The sequence below is a fragment of the Mauremys reevesii genome, linkage group 14 (assembly GCF_016161935.1).
Source record: "Mauremys reevesii isolate NIE-2019 linkage group 14, ASM1616193v1, whole genome shotgun sequence".
In the NCBI taxonomy this organism is placed as follows: Eukaryota; Metazoa; Chordata; order Testudines; family Geoemydidae; genus Mauremys; species Mauremys reevesii.
Window position 1 is genome coordinate 20,654,955 of NC_052636.1, and position 21,120 is coordinate 20,676,074.

Below are 21,120 nucleotides of genomic sequence, written 5' to 3' on the forward strand. Positions count from 1 at the left end.
CTCCAAGCTGAGGAGGTATCGGAAATGAACGATCCGATAGTGACCATTTTGTCAGCGGACGCCCCAACCCGCATAGCTCTCCCCTTCATAAAGGCTATCCAGGCCAATGCTGATGCTTTATGGCAGACTCCGTCCTCTATTGCGCCCACAGCCCGAGGGGTGGTACGCAAGTACATGGTCCCTTCCAAGGGATATGAGCATTTGTATGTGCACCCTGTCCCCTCGTCGTTGGTGGTCCAGTCTGTCAACGACAAAGAGCGGTACGGCCAGCAAGGCCCAGCTCCTAAGTCGAAGGAAGCCAGGTGAATGGACTTGCTTGGTTGCAAGGTCTACTCTGCCGGTGCCCTGCAGATCTGAGTGGCTAACCAGCAGGCCTTGCTAAGCCGTTACGGTCATGACACTTGGGCTGAGGTGGAGAAGTACAAAGAGCTCCTACCTCAGGATTCTCGTCAGGAGTTTGCGGCCTTCATAGAGGAAGGTAAAAAGGTAGCGCTGCACTGCTACAAGCCTCCTTGGACGCAGCTGACTCGGGGGCACGTACTATAGCCTCGGGCGTTACCATGCGCCGAATCTCTTGGCTACAGAGTTTGACGCTTCCCCCTGAAGTACAGTACACCATTCAGGACCTTCCTTTTGACTCCAAAGCTCTGTTCTCCGAAAAGACAGACTCCAGACTCCAGAACCTGAAAGACAACAGGGTCATTATCCGTACTTTGGGGATGCATACCCCGGCTACCCAGAGGCGTCCGTTCCGCCCCCAGTTTAACCGCCCTTACTATATGCCTCACTACAGGCAGGTCTGGTCAGCGACGGGGTCGCGGGGGACGTAGGCGACAGCCTGGCAACCAACAGTCCCAAGGGCGAACCCCCTCTAAACCACCGGGGCCTAAACCATCTTTTTGAAGATGCGCCCGGGGACGGCATACCAGATCTTTCTCCAAATTCCTCCCTGCCTTTTTCCAACCGCCTTTCCTATTTCCTCCCAGCGTGGGCCCGGCTGACCACCGATGCCTGGGTCCTACGCACTGTGGAATGTGGTTACCAACTCCACCTGTTTCACCCCACCTTCCCACCCTCCTTCCCGGTCCCTCTTCAGGGACCCCTCTCACGAGCAACTCCTCTTACAAGAGGTGCATTCGCTCCTAGCCATTGGAGCGGTCGAGAAGGTTCCGGACGCGGAACGGGGCAAGGGGTTTTATTCCCATTATTTTTTGATCCCCAAGTCCAAAGGAGGCCTCCAACCCATCCTCGACCTCCGAGACCTCAACGCCTACGTGCTAAAGTTGAAGTTCCGCATGGTATCCCTCGGGACCATTATCCCTACTTTGGATCCGGGAGACTGGTATGCCGCCCTCGATATGAAGGAAGCTTATTTTCATATTGCCATCTTCCCACCGCACAGACGCTTCCTCCGCTTCACAATCGCTCACCTACACTTCCAGTTTGCGGTCCTCCCCTTCGGCCTCTCCACGGCCCCAAGGGTGTTCACGAAATGCATGGCCGTTGTCGCCGCCCACCTCCGTCGGCGCGGCATCTCCGTTTTTCCCTACCTGGACGACTGGCTCATCAGGGGGGACTCGAAGGCCACGGTCCAGCAACATGTCCCAGAGATCAAGGACTTATTCACGTGCCTAGGCCTAGTTCTCAACATAGAGAAGTCCACCTTAGTACCAACTCAGAGGTTGGATTTTATTGGCGCGACCCTGGACTCATCTCTAGCCAGAGCCTACCTTCCGCAGCTCCGGTTCCAGGTCCTTACGCAGGCCTCTCGGATGACCTCGGCCCGTGCTTGTCTCCGCCTCCTCGGTCATATGGCGGCTTGCACGCACGTCACTCCGTTTGCCAGGCTCCGCCTCCGCCCGCTTCAGCTGTGGCTCCACTCCAGATACCGCCCGCACAGGGACCCTCTGGACACCCTACTCACCATTCCAGCGGGTGTCCTTCAATCCCTGGATTGGTGGCTGACCCCTTCCCACGTATGTGCGGGGGTCCCATTCCAGGCTCCTCAACCTTCCCTGTCCCTGACAACGGACGCCTCATCCCTTGGATGGGGAGCCCATCTCGGCGCTCTTCGCACTCAAGGCCTTTGGTCGCTGCAGGAATTAAATATGCATATCAATGTCAGGGAGCTCCGGGCAGTACGCCCGGCATGCCAGGCGTTCCGACCTCGCCTCCACCGCCGTTGTGTCTCAGTCTTTACGGACAACACAACGGCAATGTACTATATCAACAAGCAAGGCGGGACCCGCTCTTCCCCCCTCTGCGACGAGGCGATGCTACTGTGGGAATTCTGCATAGCCCACTCGATACATCTAGTGGTGTCGTTCCTTCCCGGCGTCAAGAACACCATCGCGGATCGCCTGAGCAGGTCCTTTCTCTGCCACGAGTGGTCGCTGAGACCAGACATCGCTCATGCCATTTTCCGGCAGTGGGGATTTCCCCATGTGGACCTGTTTGCATCCCGATCGAACTGCAAATGCCAGGAGTTTTGCTCCTTTCAAGGCCTGTCACCGGGCTCTCTGTCAGACGCGTTTCTCCTTCCATGGACTCGTCATCTGTACTACGCCTTTCCTCCATTTCCCCTCATACACAAGGTCCTGCTGAAGCTCCGACGGGACAGGGCACGTCTCATCTTAATTGCGCCAGCGTGGCCCAGGCAACACTGGTTCACCACGCTGCTCCATCTGTCGGTAGCCAGCCCAATTCCCCTGCCGCTTCACCCGGATCTTATAAACACAAGATCACGGCACTCTCCGTCACCCAGGCCTGCCGGCCCTCCATCTCACGGCGTGGCTCCTGAGTGGCTAGACCAATCAGAATTGCACTGCTCTGCTCCCGTTCAGCATGTTTTATTGAGCAGCAGAAAGCCTTCCACTCGATCTACCTACGTGGCCAAGTGGAAGCGCTTCGCTTGCTGGGCTCAAGCGCGACGCTATTCCTTCAGAGCTTCCGCTTCCAATGGTCCTTGACTATCTCTGGTCGCTAAAACAGCAAGGCCTTGCACTGTCCTCTATCAAGGTGCACTTAGCGGCTATCTCCGCTTTTCACCCCGGTGAGGGAGGGTATACATTGTTCTCTCACCCGCTGACTACTCGTTTCAGAAAGGGCCTTGATCGTCTCTACCCCCAGGTGCGCCACCCAATTCCCAACTGGGACCTTAATCTCGTCCTCAGCAGGCTCATGTCCCCACCTTTTGAGCCGCTAGCCACCTGTTCCTTGCTGTACCTGTCATGGAAAACGGTTTTTCTAGTGGCTATCACATCAGCCAGATGGGTCTCGGAGCTCAAAGCGCTCATGGTGGACCCACCTTACACCGTTTTTCATAAGGACAAGGTACAGCTACGTCCACATCCGGCATTTCTCCCGAAGGTAGTGTCCGCGTTCCACAATAACCAGGACCTCTTCCTTCCAGTTTTCTTTCCAAAGTCTCATGCATCCTCGCGAGAGCAACGACTTCACTCCCTCGATGTTCGCAGGGCGTTGGCTTTCTATGTCGATCGGACAAGACCGTTCCGCAAATCCCCTCAACTGTGTGTGGCAATTGCTGACCGGATGCGAGGTCTTCCTGTCTCGTCGCAGCGAATCTCCTCGTGGCTCACAGAGTGCATACGCACCTGTTATAACTTGGCTAATGTCCCCTTGGGCCATCTCACCGCCCACTCTACCAGGGCCCAGGCGTCCTCCGCTGCCATTCTGGCGCAAGTGCCTATACAAGAGATATGCCGAGCGGCGACTGGGTCGTCCGTCCATTCTTTTGCTTCGCACTACGCCCTGGTCCAACAGTCGAGAGATGACGCAGCCTTTGGCTCTGCGGTCCTACTTTCCGCCACGTCTCACTCCGACCCCACCGCCTAGGTAAGGCTTGGGAATCACCTAACTGGAATGGATATGAGCAATCACTCGAAGAAGAAAAAACGGTTACTTACCTTTGTAACTGTTGTTCTTCGAGATGTGTTGCTCATATCCATTCCATACCCACCCTCCTTCCCCACTGTCGGAGTAGCCGGCAAGAAGGAACTGAGGGTCGGGTGGGTCGGCTGAGGTATATATGCGGTGCCGTTATGGCGCCACTCCAGGGGGTGCCCAGCCAACCCACCGAGTGTTGCTAGGGTAAAAATCTTCTGACGAACGTGCACGCGGCGCGCACACACCTAACTGGAATCGATATGAGCAAGCACTCGAAGAACCACCTTTGTGTCTCCCAGCTGACAGATGGAGGCAGGGTCATCACATTTATCACATACCTACTAGCCAGGGCTTGGTATAGGAGATGGGGCTGTCTCTGGACCCTACTGGTGGTTCCCTGGTAGGAATCCCAACACTCTCCGGGCTTGGCTACACTTGCAAGTTGCAGCGCTGGTGGAGGCTTTCCAGCGCTGCAATTATTCTCCGTCCACACTTGCAAGGCACATCCAGCGCTGCAACTCCCTGGCTGCAGCGCTGGCTGTACACCCAGTTGGGTTGGGGTGTAGCGATTGCAGCGCTGGTGATCCAGCGCTGCTCATCAGGTGTGGACACACACCAGTGCTTTAATTAACCTCCAGGGAATAAGGAGATATCCCAGAATTCCTGTTCAGACACTCTGCTCATCAGTTTGCACTCTACTGCTCTGGCCTCAGGTGACCCGCCCTTTAAATGCCCCGGGAATTTTAAAAATCCCCTTCCTGTTTGCTGCAGCGAGGTGTGGAGTGCAATCAGTTAATCTTTCCTGGTGACCATGCCTGCATGCGGCAAACGAGCCCCAGCATGAGTTGCTGGACCTCATTAGTGTTTGGGGGGAGGAAGCTGTGCAGTCCCAGCTGCGCTCCAGCCGTAGGAATTATATCATCTTTGAGCAGGTATCAAGGTCCATGCTGGATAGGGGCCATGATTGGGACGCACTGCAATGCAGGGTTAAAGTAAAGGAGCTGCGGAGTGCCTATTACAAAGCCCGCGAGGGAAACCGCCGCTCCGGCGCTGCCCCCACGACCTGCCGTTTTTACAGGGAGATGGACGCAATACTTGGGGGTGACCCCACTGCCAATCCGAGGACCATGATGGACACTTCTGAGCAGGGAGAGGGACAAGAGGAGGAGGAGGCGGCGGCGGCGGCGGGGGGGGTGGAGGAAACCGCGAGTGAAGCTACTGGGATGGGGGACGACACCCCAGAGTCCCAGGAGGCATGCAGCCAGGAGCTCTTCTCAAGCCAGGAGGAAGGTAGCCAATCCCAGCAGCCAGCAGTTGCTGAAGGACAATCAGAGGAGCGGGTTACCGGTAAGCTGCTTTTATTTTCAGGGTGGAAATGTTTCTGGAGAGGAGGGGGGGTTAGGGCTGCATGCAGGCATGCCTAGATGTGGAATAGCCCATTGATGTAGTCTATCACGTCGCGGTAATCGGATGCAGTAATCTCCTCAAAAGTTTCAGCCAGAGCGTGGGCAATGCGCCTGCGCAGGTTTATAGGGAGAGCCAATGTGGTCCTTGTCCCAGTCAGGCTAACGCGTCCGCGCCACTGTGCCACGAGGGGTGGGGGGACCATTGCTGCACACAGGCAAGCTGCGTAGGGGCCAGGGCGGAATTCGCATTGCTGTAGAAGACCTTCCCGCTCTTCCCTGGTGACCCGCAGCAGGGAGATATCTTCCAGGAGTAACTGCTGTGGAAAATGTTGGGAGACTGTTTAGTGCAGATCCCCCCTGCAGCTGTTTGCTGTCCCCAACGTACAGAAACCTCTGCACAGCCCTGAAGCAATCAATACCCTTACTCACCATTTCGTGGCTCCTGTTGTTTTATGTGTGCTCTTATTTGTTATGGGAAAAGTATGCTAAAGTGAAGACTGTGTGTGGGAATCACTGTCTGGATGAGATAATTAACAATGCTACCCTGTTAACTGTTGCCATTTTTGCCTTCCAAAAGTGACCTTGACTGCTGGACTGCCCAGATCTACCACAGCACAGAGACTACAGAATCTGAGGAAAAGCCGCGAAAAACCAAGGAAGACATGCTGAAAACAGTTATTAATCACTCTGCTAGAGAGAGTAAACATCTGCAGGAGTGGAGAGAAAGGGAAAGCAGGATCCGCCAGAGACATTGGCGGAGAAACGCTGTGGCAAAGAGGACAAGCACAAACCAGCTGCTAGGCATCCTGGCACGCCAAGCGGACTCTCTCCAGGCACTCGTAGCCGTGCAGGCAGAGCAGTCCCGTGCTGCCCCACAGCCCCCCCGGCCCAACTTCTATTCTCTTCTGCCCCAATGTTAGCTCCAAACCCCCTTCCACAGCATCCAGGTTCTTACCACCACCAGCTGCCTCCAACACCTGTACGTTCACCAACCAGCCCTGAGAACTACGACCCTTACCCTCTGCACTCAACCCCCATCACCATGCAGTATATGCACCCTGAAGTGCAGTATCCATTGCACAGCACTCCAGACAGGACATATGCAAACTTGTGACTGTACAGTTCACCAACCCACCCCCCTGATGTTTTAGGTTCCTGAAATGTTGTGTGTCTGTCAATGAAGTTTTTTTCTTTTCAATAAAATAAATCTTGGCTTTGAAAACAGTCTTTATTATTGCAGATAGTGAAAGATACCTTATCCCATAAAGAAACAGTCACTGCAAATCATGTTAGCGATAATAGAATCCTAACAGTGTAACCACTGCACTTCACTCCCATGCAAGGCAGCAAACATTACTGTTGGCTTTCAGCCTCAAATTCTTCCCTTAAGGCATTCCTAATCCTTGTAGCCCTGTGCTGGGCCTCTCTAATAGCCCTGCTCTCTGGCTGTGCAAATTCAGCCTCCAGGACTTGAACCTCGGTGGTCCATGCCTGACTGAATGTTTCACCCTTCCCTTCACAAATATTATGGAGGGTACAGCATGCGGATATAACCACGGGGATGCTACTTTCCCAAGTCTAGCTTCCCATACAGGGACCTCCAGCGGCTATTAAACGCCCAAAAGCACACTCCACAGTCATTTGGCACCGGCTCAGCCTGTAGTTGAACCGGTCCTTGCTCCTGTCAAGCTTCCCTGTATAGGGTTTCATGAGCCAAGGCAGTAACGGGTAAGCGGGGTCTCCAAGGATAACAATGGGCATTTCGACGTCCCCTACTGTGATCTTCCTGTCTGGGAAATAAGTCCCGGCCTGCATCTTCCTGAACAGGCCACTGTTCCGAAAGATGCGTGCATCATGCACCTTTCCAGGCCAGCCTGTGTAAATGTCAATGAAACGCCCACGGTGATCCACAAGCGCCTGGAGAACCATAGAGAAATACCCCTTCCGATTAACGTACTCTGATGCTAGGTGGGGGGGGTGCCAGAATAGGAATATGCGTCCCATCTATCGCCCCTCCACAGTTAGGGAAATCCATTTGTGCAAAGCCATCCACAATGTCCTGCACGTTCCCCAGTGTCACGGTCCTTCTTAGCAGGATGCGATTAATTGCCCTGCAAACTTGCATCAACACAATTCCAACGGTCGACTTTCCCTCTCCAAACTGGCTCCCGACCGACTGGTAGCTGTCTGGAGTTGCCAGCTTCCAGATAGCAATAGCCACCCGCTTTTCCACCGTCAGGGCAGCTCTCAATCTCGTGTCCTTGCGCCGCAGGGTGGGGGCGAGCTCAGCACACAGTCCCATGAAAGTGGCTTTTCTCATACGAAAGTTCTGCAGTCACTGCTCATCATCCCAGACTTCCATGACGATGTGATCCCACCACTCAGTGCTTGTTTCCCGAGCCCAAAAGCGGCGTTCAACAGTGCTGAGCATTTCCGTGAATGCCACAAGCAATGTAGTGTCACACGCGGCAGGCGACTCGATATCGATATCATCGTCAGACTCCTCACTGTCACTTTGGAGCTGAAGGAATAGCTCAACTGCCAAACGTGTTGTGCTGGCGACACTCATCAGCACAGTCCTCAGCAGCTTGGGCTCCATTTCCCACAGAAATCGCGATTCACAGACAGAGAGTAAAAAACAGAAAGAGACTCACAATGGCGCCAAACATGGCCGGAAAAAATGTGAATGCTGGGATGTGAAGCGATGCACCACGGGGCGTTAGGACAGGAAGCGGAATGACCCGCACCCTTCCGTCCCCTTCCCACAACCCACAGCGCCAAAATGGGACGAGGTGCTCTGTGGGATAGCTGCCCACAATGCACCTCTCAATACAGCGCTGCAAATGCTGCAAGTGTGGCCACACTGCAGCGCTGGTAGCTGTCAGTGTGGCCACACACCAGCGCTGTCCCTACACAGCTGCACGACCAGCACTGTAACTCCCAAGTGCTGCAACTTGCAAGTGTAGCCAAGCCCTCCAAATAAAATATATGGAAGAAAGGGGAAGTCAATAGTAAAGAATAGAAGTTAGAAGGTCAGAATTGTAGAAAATTGGTAAGGGAAGCTATCAGAAACCAATGACCAATTTATGAAAATAAGACGGAAGTTTTTAAAAAGCACATTAAGTACAAAATTAATCCCTAACAATGGTAATGGTAAATTACTAGATGGAAATGGCAGAATTATCAAAATAATGCAGAAGAGGTAAAAGTGTTCAATAAATATTTCTCTCCTGGATTTGGAGAAAAACAGATGATGTAAGTCATATAAGTTGTTGATGACGACAGTCTTTCCATCCCAACAATAACTCACGAGGATGTTAAACAGCAGCTATTACAGTTAGACATGTTTAAATAAACAGGTCCAGATAACTTGTATCCAAGAGTTTTGAAAGACCTGGTGGAGGAGTGTGGAGGATTGTTAATGGTGATTTTAATCAGGACTTGGAACACTGGGGAAATTCCAGAAGACTGGAATAAAGCTAATGCTGTGCCAATATTAAGAAGTGTAAAAGAGATGACCCAGCTAGTTACAAGAGTGTTCGTCTGATACTGGGCAAGATAATGGAGCAGCGAATATGGATTTAATTAATAAAGAATGAAAGGAGGGCAATATAATTAGTACCCATGAACAAAGGTTCAGAGACAACAGATCCAATCAAACTAACGGGATATCCTTATTGCATGAGATCAAAAGTTTGGTTGCAACTAATAGTATTGATGTAATATACCTAGACTTCTGTAAGGCATATGACTTGGTTCAGCACAACATTTTGACTAGAAAACTAGAAAGATACAAAATAAACACAACATACATTAAATAGATTGAAAACTATGATTGTAAATGGGGAACCATGGTCGAGTAGATTTCTTTCTAGGGGGTTCCCACAAGGATTGGTTCTTGGCCCTCTGCTATTTAACATTCTTATCAAGGACGTGGAAGAGAAGATAAAATCATCACTGATAAAGTTTGCAGTTGCCACAAAGATCGGGGTTGATGGTAACTCATGAAGTGTCCGTAGGTTCAGGCTCCAGCACTGGGAGGTGGGAAGTTTTCCCAGCCCTGGCTGGAGGGTTATTTCCTGTTCCACAAAGACGGGAAGTTCCATTCCCAACATCTGTGCCTTGAAATTAGGCCCTGACACTACACCCCACATTCAGCATAGTGGTATGATTATCAAATGATTAGGACATAAATCATGATGCATTTTGTGCAAGATGCGTCATGTTCAGTGTCAATGGAAAAGGAGCATGGGGGGTTGGATGGGGCACGACCCCCGGGGAGGGGCATGACCCCCTTGTGAGGTGAGCAGGAGGGAACCTGTTGTTAATATTTTGGCAGCTCATCACTAGCTCCCACCCTCCTATACATTTACTGCTTCTCTCCCTCCAAGCAGAACCCACCACCAGCTCCCTGAGAATCCCTTACCTGAGCCAGCTCCATTGCAGCCATTTCCTTCCCCCTGGGAGGAGGGGATGATCTGGAGCGAAACGTGGACGTTATTCTGTAGCCTGCTGGGGCGAAAAGGGCAATGTGAGAGAATTCAGACAGGGTTTCTGTCCTTTCCACATGTCGATTCCCCCCAGCATTGTTCCCTGCTAATGGGCATTCTAGGTTCTGCCACACTGTGAAGCACAGAGTGACCTTATCCCAGTACAGGCCTAGCCCCCTCCCACCAGGGTGTGACCCAGCAGCAGAGTCTCTCTCTTACACTTATCATGTTTGCGGGCGATACCAAGCTGGGAGGGGTTGCAAGTACTTTGGAGGATAGAAGTGAAATTCAAAATCATCTGGACACACTGGAGAAATGGTCTGAAGTAAATAGGATGAAATTCAATAAGGACAAATCCAAAGTGCTTCATTTAGGAAGGAACAATCAGTTGCACATGTACAAAATGGGAAATAACTGCCTAGGAAGGAGTGCAGCGGAAAGGGATATGGGGGTCATAGTGGATCACAAGCTAAATAGGAGTCAACAGTGTTGCAAAAAAGGAAGTATCATTTTGGGATGTATTAGCAGGAGTATTGTAAGCAAGACACGAGAAGTAATTCTTCTGCTCTACTGTGCGCTGATTAGGTCTCAACTGGAGTAATGTGTCCAGTTCTGGGGGCCACATTTCAGGAAAGATGTAGACAAATTAGAGAAAGTCCAGAGAAGGGCAACAAAAATGATTAAAGATCTAGAAAACATGACCTATGAGGGAAGATTGAAAAAAACTGGGGAAGACTCAGAGGGGACACGATCACAGTTTTCAAGTACATAAAAGGTTGTTACAAAGATGCGGGAGAAAAATTGTTCTTCTTAACCTCTGAGGATAGGACACGAAGCAATGGATTTAAATTGCAGCAAAGGCGGTTTAGGATGGAGATTAGGAAAAAAAACTTCCTCACTGGCAGGGTGGTTAAGCACTGGAATAAATTGCCCAGGGAAGTTGTGGAATCTCCATCACTGGGGATATTTAAGAGCAGGCTGGACAAACACCTGTCAGGGATTGTCTAGATAATACTGAGTCCTGCCTTGAGTGCAGGGGACTGGCCTAGATGACCTCTCGAGGTCCCTTCCAGTTCTATAATTCTAAGAACCAAAAGCCAGAGAAGAGCAGAATCCAAGGAGTCACTCTGGGGATTCTCCCTGTCACTGTTCCCAAGGCAGCTCTCTCAGGTTTACAAAGCTGTTTGATGCTCCAGCCTTTATCCAGTCTCTCCTGGCAGTGCCCCATTCATGGGCTGGGCCTAGTTTTAGCCTTTGGCAAGCGTGACCCCGGGGGCTCTGAGACTGGGCCTTCTTGCCGCAGCACATCTTGTTTCTTTCTGTGGCTCCCCAGTGAGTCCAAAGGAGTAGATACTCCTCATACAGACTGTGAACATAAGAGCTGCCCACTGCATCAGAGCAATGGTCCATCTAGCTCAGTGGCCAATGCCAGGTGCCCCAGAGGGAATGAACAGAACAGGTAATCATCAAGTGATCCACCCCCTGTCACCCATTCCCAGCTTCTGGCAAACGGAGGCTAGAGACACCATGCCTGCCCAGCCTGCCTGTGACACTGGCAGATGAGGTGTTAGCTCTTGCAAAAGCCCCCATGTCTTCATTGAACATGGACAAACACACAGTGGAATCAGTCTGACTCACCTGTGTTAGTATTGTTAAAACAGGTATTAGGATTATAAGAACATGTTTAGACTTTATTGAATGCTTTATTGAGTTGCTGCCTGGGTTAATATCTGACTAGTTGCATTGTGAGCCTCTGTGGCTCTGTAAATCACCACACAGGAGAGAGACTTTACCTAGGTGAAGTGCTGATTGACAGCCGAATGCATTACACCCTGCCTGGCAGGAAAGGTCCATCCACACCAGATAGACTATTATGGGATGTTAAAGAAGACACAAGGCTGTTGTTGTGCTCTTGACTTCCCATTAGCTGAGTTTCCAGCTCAGAGCACATGGCAGGAAGGGGATGAAAAACCCCATGCAGAAGGAACTGATTATCTGTATGCTGCTTGGACTCTGGGGGGCAAAGTTTCTAGGCATAAGCATGAGATCCCCAGCTGCTTAGCCGGGGTTAGTCCTAAAGAATATGCAGAGCTTGCTTATTAGAGAAGCTTCTATTACCATTTGAAATTTCAGACTGTAATTTGTCTGCATCTGGATGATTAGCTGCTGTGATAGGGCAAGGCCAGATGGCTATAGGAAAGTAGTGAGAAACAGGTATGTTAGCCCCAGGCTAAACAAATCCCCGTTACCATGGTAACCAAACGACAGTTGCTCCAGGTTAATCAAGACACCTGAGACCAATTAACATCCTTCCAGAAAGCCGTGGAGACAGCTAGGTTGACTGGGACCCCTGAAGCCAATCAGGGGCTGGCTGAAAATAGTTAAAGAGCTCCCAGTTAGGCAGGTGGGTGTGCAGAACAGGAGCTGTGGGAGCGACTGAGCAGTACACACCAGATCAGGCACAAGGAAGGAAGCCCTAAGGTAAGGGTGAAGTGGAGCCTGAGGAAGTGGGGGTGCTGTGGGGAAGTAGAACAGGGAATTGTATGTGTCCTGTTTCTAAAAGGTCAGATACCACGACTGATACTATTAGGGTCCCTGGGCTGGAGCCTAGAACAGAGGGGGATCCTGGGCTCCCCCCTTTGCTCCCCTGATTAATCACTGAGACTGGGAGACAACAGAGACTCTGCAAGGCAAAGCTCCCCTCCCTCACTGGCTTACGATGAAAATGGCTCAGTGGGCTGTGACCCTTGTTCCTAGAGAGAAGGGCTACGTGGAGGGTCACAGTGAGCCTCTGAGGCTAGCGAAATCCACCAGGAAATGCAGGGCCCATGGAGACAAGGACAGAGCTTTGTCACACTGCTTTAACTTTGTAAACAACTCTCATTTCCTTTTAAATAAAGCTTAATACAGGCTGTGACAGGACTGGCTACAAGTGTTGTCTTTGTTGGGAGATCTAAGAATCATTTGACCTAAGGAAGTGACTGGTCCTTTGGGACTGGCAGTAACCTGAACATTGCTGTGACTCGTGGGGTAAGGCAGTGGTTCTCAGCCAGGGGTCTGGGGCTCCCTGGGGGGCCGTGAGCAGCTTTCAGGGGGCTGCCAAGCAAGTCCGGCATTAGACTCGCTGAGGCCCAGGGCAGAAAGCTGAAGTCCCAGCGCATGGGGCTGAAGTCTGGGCCCGTGAGCCCCACCCCCAGGGCTGAAGCCAAAGCCGAAGCAATGTAGCTTTGTGGGGGCCTGGGGCCCCAGGAAGTTGCTCTGTTTGCTACCCCTAACACCAGCCCTGGCTGTGATGTTATTAATATAACCTGTGACTGTATAGTTCATTGGTGCAACCACTTATATATTTGCTGCAAATGTTGTACAACGGTTGGCGTGTAAGGTGCCTATGAAAAGGTTATAATTTGCTCCTGATGATGATGATACTACCTGTGTGGGCGTATCATTTTTGCAGTCAAAGTTATGAATATTGGCTACGTTCTTGTACATAAGTGTGTTTTGATTCTGAAGTAGCCTTAGTAAAGCATTAGGTCAGCTTCTTCAGAAAGGAATTTGCAAATCAAGTGCCCAATCAAGAAACACTTGAAGGAACCTTGGGGAAACTCCAATCCACATACCCTGGTGGGCCGGGCCAGTTTCTTTACCTGCCACGTCCGCGGGTTCGGCCGATTGCAGCTCCCACTGGCCGCGATCTGCCGTCGCAGGCCAATGGGGGATGCAGGAAGCGGCGCAAGCTGAAGGATGTGCTGCCTGCCACTTCCCACTGCCTCCATTGGCCTGGAGTGACAAACTGTGTCCAGTGGGAGCCACGATCGGCCAAACCTGCCAACATTGCAGGTAAACAAACCGGCCCGGCCTGCCAGGGTGCTTACCCTGGTGAGCCGTGTGCCAAAGGTTGCTGATCCCTGAGCTAAAATATTTAAGAGACAAGTCAGTTGAAAATATAGTGGTGCAAGAACAAAGTAACATTGCTTCCCATTGTTACACAGCTTCCAGCTGCTGGAGGCTGCAATCCCCTGTCGTTAACATGGTTATTGGACTGAAATCTCCCCTTGGCCAGTCAGAGACAGACACGTACCTGTGTCGCTCCCCAGCTCCCGTCGCAGCGTCTCTAGGGGAAGGAGAAGATGGGAGAGGTGAGAATTCAGGCCCTCACATTCATGGAGAAACCCCCATTGCTTATTAATGGAACTGCTGTTAACGACGAGATGGTGACAGAGATCAGAGGCCGATAAGGCAGCCGCTGCAGACAGAGCCAGCCCCACAGGGCTGCTCCATGGGGAAGGGCGACTCGCTGAGCTGGGCTGTGAGATGGAGCCCAGGATCAGTGACATCACTAGAGTCCCCGACTCCTCCCCAGGGTCAGGGTTGCTCTAACCAGAGGAGACGCCACCCCCAGACTCCAACTCACCTTTGAATCCCAGCAGCACCTCCTGCAGCATGGCACTTTGCAGAGAGAAATCGTTGAGTCTCTTCTCCAGCTCCGCAAACGACGGCTCTGGCTTCCCAAACGTCCCGTCCTCCCTGCTGGGGAAAGGAGGGGTGAGAAATAGGCCTGAGCCCCACACCCTGAGCCCAGCAACCCCCAAACTTCACGAAACCTGGATCTGAGCTTTGTAGCCTGAGATAGTCAATGTCAGGGTGAGTCACCTCAACCCTGTGCTCCCCAGAGAGACGGGAAGTGGGGAGACACTCGAGCAAGGAACGGAGACATTGTTCAGGGGCTTTCTCAGGGACGCTCTGGTTCTGGGGGGGGCAGAGCCACCCCCTACGCTGGGTTACGGCAGGAACAAGGGGCACCAGCACGGGGATTATGTGGAAAGGGAGGAGACACAGACCAAAGAGTGGGCAGGTCCTACATGCTGACAGTGGCCACAGACAGAGCCCAGGGCTCCAGCAAGGAATGAACGTGGGCCCTTTAATGCCAAAAACCCCCAACCCTTCAGCTGAAGCAGTAACCCTGGGGCGTCCAGCTCCTTTGGCAGAGGCCACATTGCCCTGTCCGTTACGGCCAGTAGCCCAGGACATCAGGTTAGGACTCTGTGCCCTGCTCCATTCACAGCAGAACACCCACTGCTCTCCATGGGACACCCACGTACGAAGAACAAGGGGGAATCTGCCCTTCATATGGGAAATAAAATTTTAGTTCTTAGTATTTTGCCAAGTCTTTGTCTGTCACTCTCAGTGTCACTCAGGAGGAAAACAGCCCCCTCCTGGACACGCCTGTAGGGCCCTGCTGGTTCTTCCCTGCCTTTCCCACCCTCCCTTCCCCATTTCTCTCTCGCTTCCTTGTCCTTGTGTCTCTCCTCTGTTCTTCCCTCCCTACAGCAAGCCCCTATTCCCACCCCACAAAGGCTTCACTCCCGCCCCCTCCCTGTTCCACCTGCTCGAGTGATCAGCCAGGAAACACTCCTGCCATTTCAGTTGACACCCCGCTGACATTAACAGGGGACAGGAGAGTTCACGCTCTCAGAGCTACGGCTTCAGGCTGCTGGCAGCCCCAGCAAGGCAACACTGTCTCCGTTTACACTGGGGAGGTGCTGCGGGCCGGCAACTCACTTTAACAAATGCGAAAGCTGAGATTCTGCGCCCTCTGAGTACGTGACGCAGCCATGTCAGTCCAGGAGACAGGCCTGGTCTGTCCCATCGGCCCTGGGTCTAGCAGCCCTGCTGTGACCTCATGAGCGACCAGCAGGGCCGGCTCCAGACCCCAGCGCGGCAAGCACGCACGTGGGGCGGCATTTGCCGGCAGGGGCGGCAGGCTGGGCCGGTGGACCTGCCGCAGTCATGCCTGCGGGAGGTCCACCGGGACAACCAGACCTGCCACAGGCATGACTGCGGAGGGGGCGCTCCTCCCGCGGCTCCAGTGGACCTCCCGCAGGCATGACTGCGGACGGTTCGCTGGTCCGCGGCTCGGCTGGACCTCCCGCAGGCATGACTACGGAAGCTCCACTGGAGCCGCCGGACCAGCCAACCGTCCGCAGCTGCGGGAGGTCCAGCTGAGCCGTGCGACCAGCGGACCCTCTGCACTCATGCCCGCGGGAGGTCCGCTGCTCCCGGGGCTCCGGGGCGTCTCCCGCGCATGACTGCTTGGGGCGGCCGAATATGTAGAGCCGCCCCTGGCGACCAGACAGTAACCGGCTCGTCTCCTACCCGAGTCATCCACTGGGGGAGCCAGAATCACACGCTCCCAGGGCAGGGGGCAGCTTCCTACTCAGTGCAGTTATCAAACCTAACGGCCCATTGGGGGGAGCGAAATGGAGCCCAGAACTTACCTGCCCCCAGTGCTCCCAGCACCCTAAAAAGGAAAGAAAGAGGAGGCCGTCAGGGGCAGTGTCCCTGGGCGGGGAGGCCTCCTGCTCTGCAGGGGTCACCACTGAGGCCTCGGGCAGTAGGGGAATTTCAAGTTTACATTCCCAGAGCAGCTGCCCCCCGCCAGGGACTTTCCCCTACCAGCCCCAGCAATCCCTGCGGGCAGGTCCCACTGTGGAAATCTTCTCCCCGGGCACTTTACAGGCAGAAGATATTTCTCTGCATTGAGAATCAAATTCCCCCCAGTGCTGAGAGACCCAGAAGGCCCCTGGCCCCACTAAACCCATTAACCTGCAGTGACAGGGGCCTTGGGCCTGGCTCGGGACCTCAGCATGGTGGGGGAGGGGATTTCACCCTCCAAGAGCAAAGGCAGAGAGACATTTCCAGGCGAGAAGGTCTTGGGGCTGCAGCATCCAGGACTCCCAGGGCCCATCCCTGGCTCCGCTGCCAGACTCACTGGGTAACCTTGGGCAGGGCTCTGCCCCTCCCTCTGCCTCACTTTCCCCATTTGTCCCAGAGGGATAATGCCCCTGACCCCACTCTGTAAAGGGCTTTGGGGTCTAGAGCTCAGACGCGCCTAGAGAAACGCTGCGTATGATCATTGCAACGACAGCCTGACCTGCAGGGGTTGGCTCAGCGGCTGCTGCCCCTTCTCTCCTCCCCTCTCGCTGAACAGGGAAATCTCCCAGGACAGGCTGCAGATGCCCTCATCCCTTCGCTGGACAATGGCTCTCTCTAGCTCCTCCAGCCGGGCCAGCAGCCACTGCTCCTGCTCCTCCAGAAACCCTCGCAGCTCCTGCCACTCCCAGACGATATTCTGCCTCTCGGCTGCCGTCTGTTTCTGCAAAAGGGAGAGGGCGGCTCAGTAACAGGGGAACATAGAACATAAGACTGGGTCAGACCAAAGGCCCATCTAGCCCGGTTTCCTGTCTTCTGACAGTGGCCAATGCCAGGTGCCCCAGAGGGAATGAACAGAACAGAGAATCATCAAGTGACCCATCCCCTGTCGCCCATTCCCAGCTTCTGGCAAACAGAGGCTAGGGACACCATCCCGCTCATCCTGGCTAATAGCCCCTAAGGGACCTGTCCTCCATGCACTTCTCTAGTTCTTTTTAGAACCCTGTTAGTGTCTTGACCTTCACAGCATCCCCTGGCAAGGGGTTCCCCAGGTTGACTGTGTGTTGTGTGAAGAAATACTTCCTTTTGTTTGTTTTAAACCTGCTGCCTATTCATTTCATTGGATGACCCCTAGTTCTTATGTTATGAGGAGGAAATAACATTTCCTTATTTACTTTCGCCACACAAGTCATGCTTTTATAGACCTCTACCATATCCCCCCTTAGTCGTCTCTTCTCCAAGATGAACAGTCTCAGGCTTTGTCTACACTGGCACTTCTCTCCTGCCAACAAAGAGCAGCTACACTGCGCGCCTGTCAGCAGAACGGCTGTAGCGGCACAGTCATGTGGCTAAAAGCTGCGGAGTGTAGCCATAGCCTCAGTCTTATTAATCTCGCCTCATGCGGAAGCTGTTCCATATCCTTCATCATTTTTGCTGACCTTCCCTGAACCTTTTCCAATTCCAATATATATTTTTTGAGAGGGGGCGACCAGATCTGCACACAGTACTCAAGATATGGACATACCATGGATTTATATAGAGGCAATAGGATATTTTCTGTTTTATTGTCTATCCCTTTCCTAATGATTCCCAATATTCTGTTTGCTTTTTTGACTGCTGCTGCAGATTGAGTGGCTGTTTCCAGAGAACTATCCACAGTGACTCCAAAATCTCTTTCTTGAGCGGTAACAGCTAATTTAGACCTCATCAGTTTATGTGCATTTGATATTATCTTTTCCAATGTGCACTATTTTGCATTTATCAACATTGAAATTCATCTGCTCGGTAACTGGGGAAAATCATAAATGCACGTGGGGGCGGGTGGCAGAGTTATTTACCAGAACACAAGATCTCTTGCGGTGGGGGATGGGAAGTTCATTTATCCCGGGAAGGGAGGAGGGATCAGGACCGGGGTGAGCTGTACATCACCTACAGGAGGGACACTTCTCCCCAAAACCTCATCAACGCGCCCTGAGCCAAATCCTCCATCTCTGCAGCCCACATTTCATCTCCTTCCTCCCCATCCCCCCAGGAGCTAGAAAGGATCCCTGGTCACTGTGACGTCCAGACAGCCCATGGGCAGGGGCTATGAGCTAACACAGACTGACCCTCTCCTGCCCAGCAGCCTCCTGCATCCTAAGGGCTCCAGCGGGGATGGGTCCCTGGCTGAGGCTAGCAGGGTGGGCCCTGCACTCACCAGGTCATTCTTATGCCAGGCAAACCTAAGTGGCAGGGGGCTCTGGGCACCTACCAGCAGCTCCTCGCTCTGCCGCTCCTCCTCGGCTTTGGCTGCTTCTCTCTCTTTTCCCAGAGGGGCCAGATGCTTTTGTGGGGCCTCCTGGAAGAAGCAAGGGCGGGAGGGTTAGAAACTGCTGCAAACCTCCCAGCTGCCAGATTTCAGGGCCCATCCTGCCCTGCAGATGCCTGTGCAGGGTCCCTGGGACTCAGACTGAGAGGAGCTGGTGAAACAGGGAGCAGCTTTTCCAGAGCAAACGCAGAGCCCCAGGCTGCAGTGACAAGGGTGCAGCCCAACCCCCAGCTCCTCGGGGCCTCACCCACATCCCAAGCAGCCAACTTCAGACAGTCCCCCACTTTCCCCAGCACCAGCCCCCAAAGCTCCCGCAGGGCCAGATCTGAACATGAGATTTCTAGCTTGTGTATGGAAACTTGGTGGACTGCTTCTATCATCAGTCAGGATGAGAAATTGCTAATTCAAATTCTATCCAGACAGTATGTTAGGCTTAGTTTGAGTTTTTGGTTATTTGCTAAGTAATCTGCTTTGATCTGTTTGCTATCACTTATCGCTGGGAAATTGGCTATTGGAGTCTATCTGTCCTTGAGTGGCTTAGATAAAGCACTCAGGTAGCTTAGTTGGGTGTATGGCGCCACCTGCTGTCATGTTGGGTGATAACAGGGCCTGGAGAGGCTGGCTGAATCTCCAGCAAAGCAGCGAGAGAAGGGCCAGCCCAGCTTGAGGGTTAGAGGGCACAGCGGTTCCCAGAAGCCCCCCAGACTGCACCCTGGGGTGACAACTCATCACACCCTAGAGTACACAAGTCTCAGCAGGTTTGTCACATCCTGTCCCCTCCCATTCCATACCCTAGATAGTTCCTGCCTCCCACTACTTCTAGCAGATCCCACCCTCCTATACATTTACTGCTCCTCTCCCTCCAAGCAGAACCCATCCCGGAGAATCCCTTACCTGAGCCAGCTCCATTGCAGCCATTTCCTTCCTGCTGGGAGGAGGGGATGATTTGGGGCGAAACGTGGATGTTATGCTGTAGCCTGCCAGAGCGAGAAGGGCAATGAGAGAATTCAGACAGGGTTTCTGTCCTTTCCACATGTCGATTCCCCCCAGCATTTTCCCTGCTAATGGACATTCCCGGTTCTGCACACTGTGAAGCACAGAGTGACCTTATCCCAGTACAGGCCTAGCCCCCTCCCACCAGGCTGTAACCCTCTGACACATGGTGAAACCCTCCCAGTACCTCTGTTACACTTATAAAGTTTGTGGACGATATCAAGCTGGGAGGGGTTGCAAGTGCTTTGGAGGATAGAATTAAAATTCAAAATTATCTGGACAAACTTGAGAAATGGTCTGAAGTAAAGAGGATGAAATTAAAGAAAGACAAATCCAAAGTACTCCACTTAGGAAGGAACAATCAGTTGCACACATACAAGACAGGAAATGACTGCCTAGGAAGGAGCACTGCAGAAACGGATCTGGGAGTCACAGTGGATCACAAGCTAAATATGAGTCAACAGTGTTACAATGTTGCAAAAAAAGCAAGTATAATTCTGAGCTGTATTAGCAGGAGTATTGCAAGCAAGACACAAGAAGTAATTCTTCCGCTCCACTCCGCACTGATTAGGTCTCAACTGGAGTATTGTGTCCAGTTCTGGGTGCCACATTTCAGGAAAGATGTGGACAAATTGGAGAAAGTCCAGAGAAGAGCGACAAAAATGATTAAAGGTCTAGAGAACATGACCTATGAGGGAAGACTGAAAAAAATGCGTTTGTTTAGTCTGGAGAAGATATGATCAGCTTTCAAGTACATAAAATTTTGTTTCAAGGAGGAGGGAGAAACATTGTTCTTAAGTTCTGGACAGGACAAAAAGCAATGGGCTTAAATTGCAGCAAGGAAGGTTTAGGTTGGACATTAGGAAAAACTCCCTAACTGGCAGAGTGGTTAAGCACTGGAATAAATTGCCTAGGGAGGTTGTGGAATCTCCATCGTTGGGGATTTTTAAGAGCAGGCTGCACAAACACCTCTAAGGGATGGTCTAGATCAAGGGTGACCAACATGTGGCTCTTTAGAATTTAATATGCGGCTCCTTGTATAGGCACCAACTCCGGGGTTGGAGCTAAAGGCACCAACTTTCCAGTGTGCTGGGTGTGCTCACTACTCAGCTACAGGCCCTGCCCTCACTCCACCCCTTCCCTGAGCCTGCAGTGCCCTTGCTCCATTCCCCACCCCCACCCCCCGCCCAGTGTCTTGCATAGTGTGAACAGCTGATTGGGAGGTGCGGGCAGGGAGGGGGAGGTTCTGATTATTGTGGCTTCCCATGGGTGGGAGCTGATGGGGGGGCTGCTGACGTATTACTGTGATTCTTTGGCAATGTACATTGGTAAACTCTGGCTCCTTCTCAGGCTCAGGTTGGCCACTCCTGGTCTAGATAATACTTCGTCCTGCCTTGAGGGCAGGGCACTGGACTAGCTACCTCTCGAGGTCCCTTCCAGTTCTGCGATTCTATGAACCAAAGGCCAGAGATGAGCAGAATCAAAGGAGTCCCTCTGGGGATTTGCCCTGTCATTGTCCCCAAGGCAGCTCTCTCAGGTTAACTAAGTTGTTGGATGCTCCAGCCTTTATCCAGTCTCTCCTGGCAGT

At 52.5% G+C, this 21,120-nt stretch overlaps 1 pseudogene; it reads right to left on the reverse strand.

Moving 5' to 3' along the window:
• Positions 1-21,120, reverse strand: part of LOC120381541 — a 682,838-nt pseudogene that overhangs the window by 534,498 nt on the left and 127,220 nt on the right.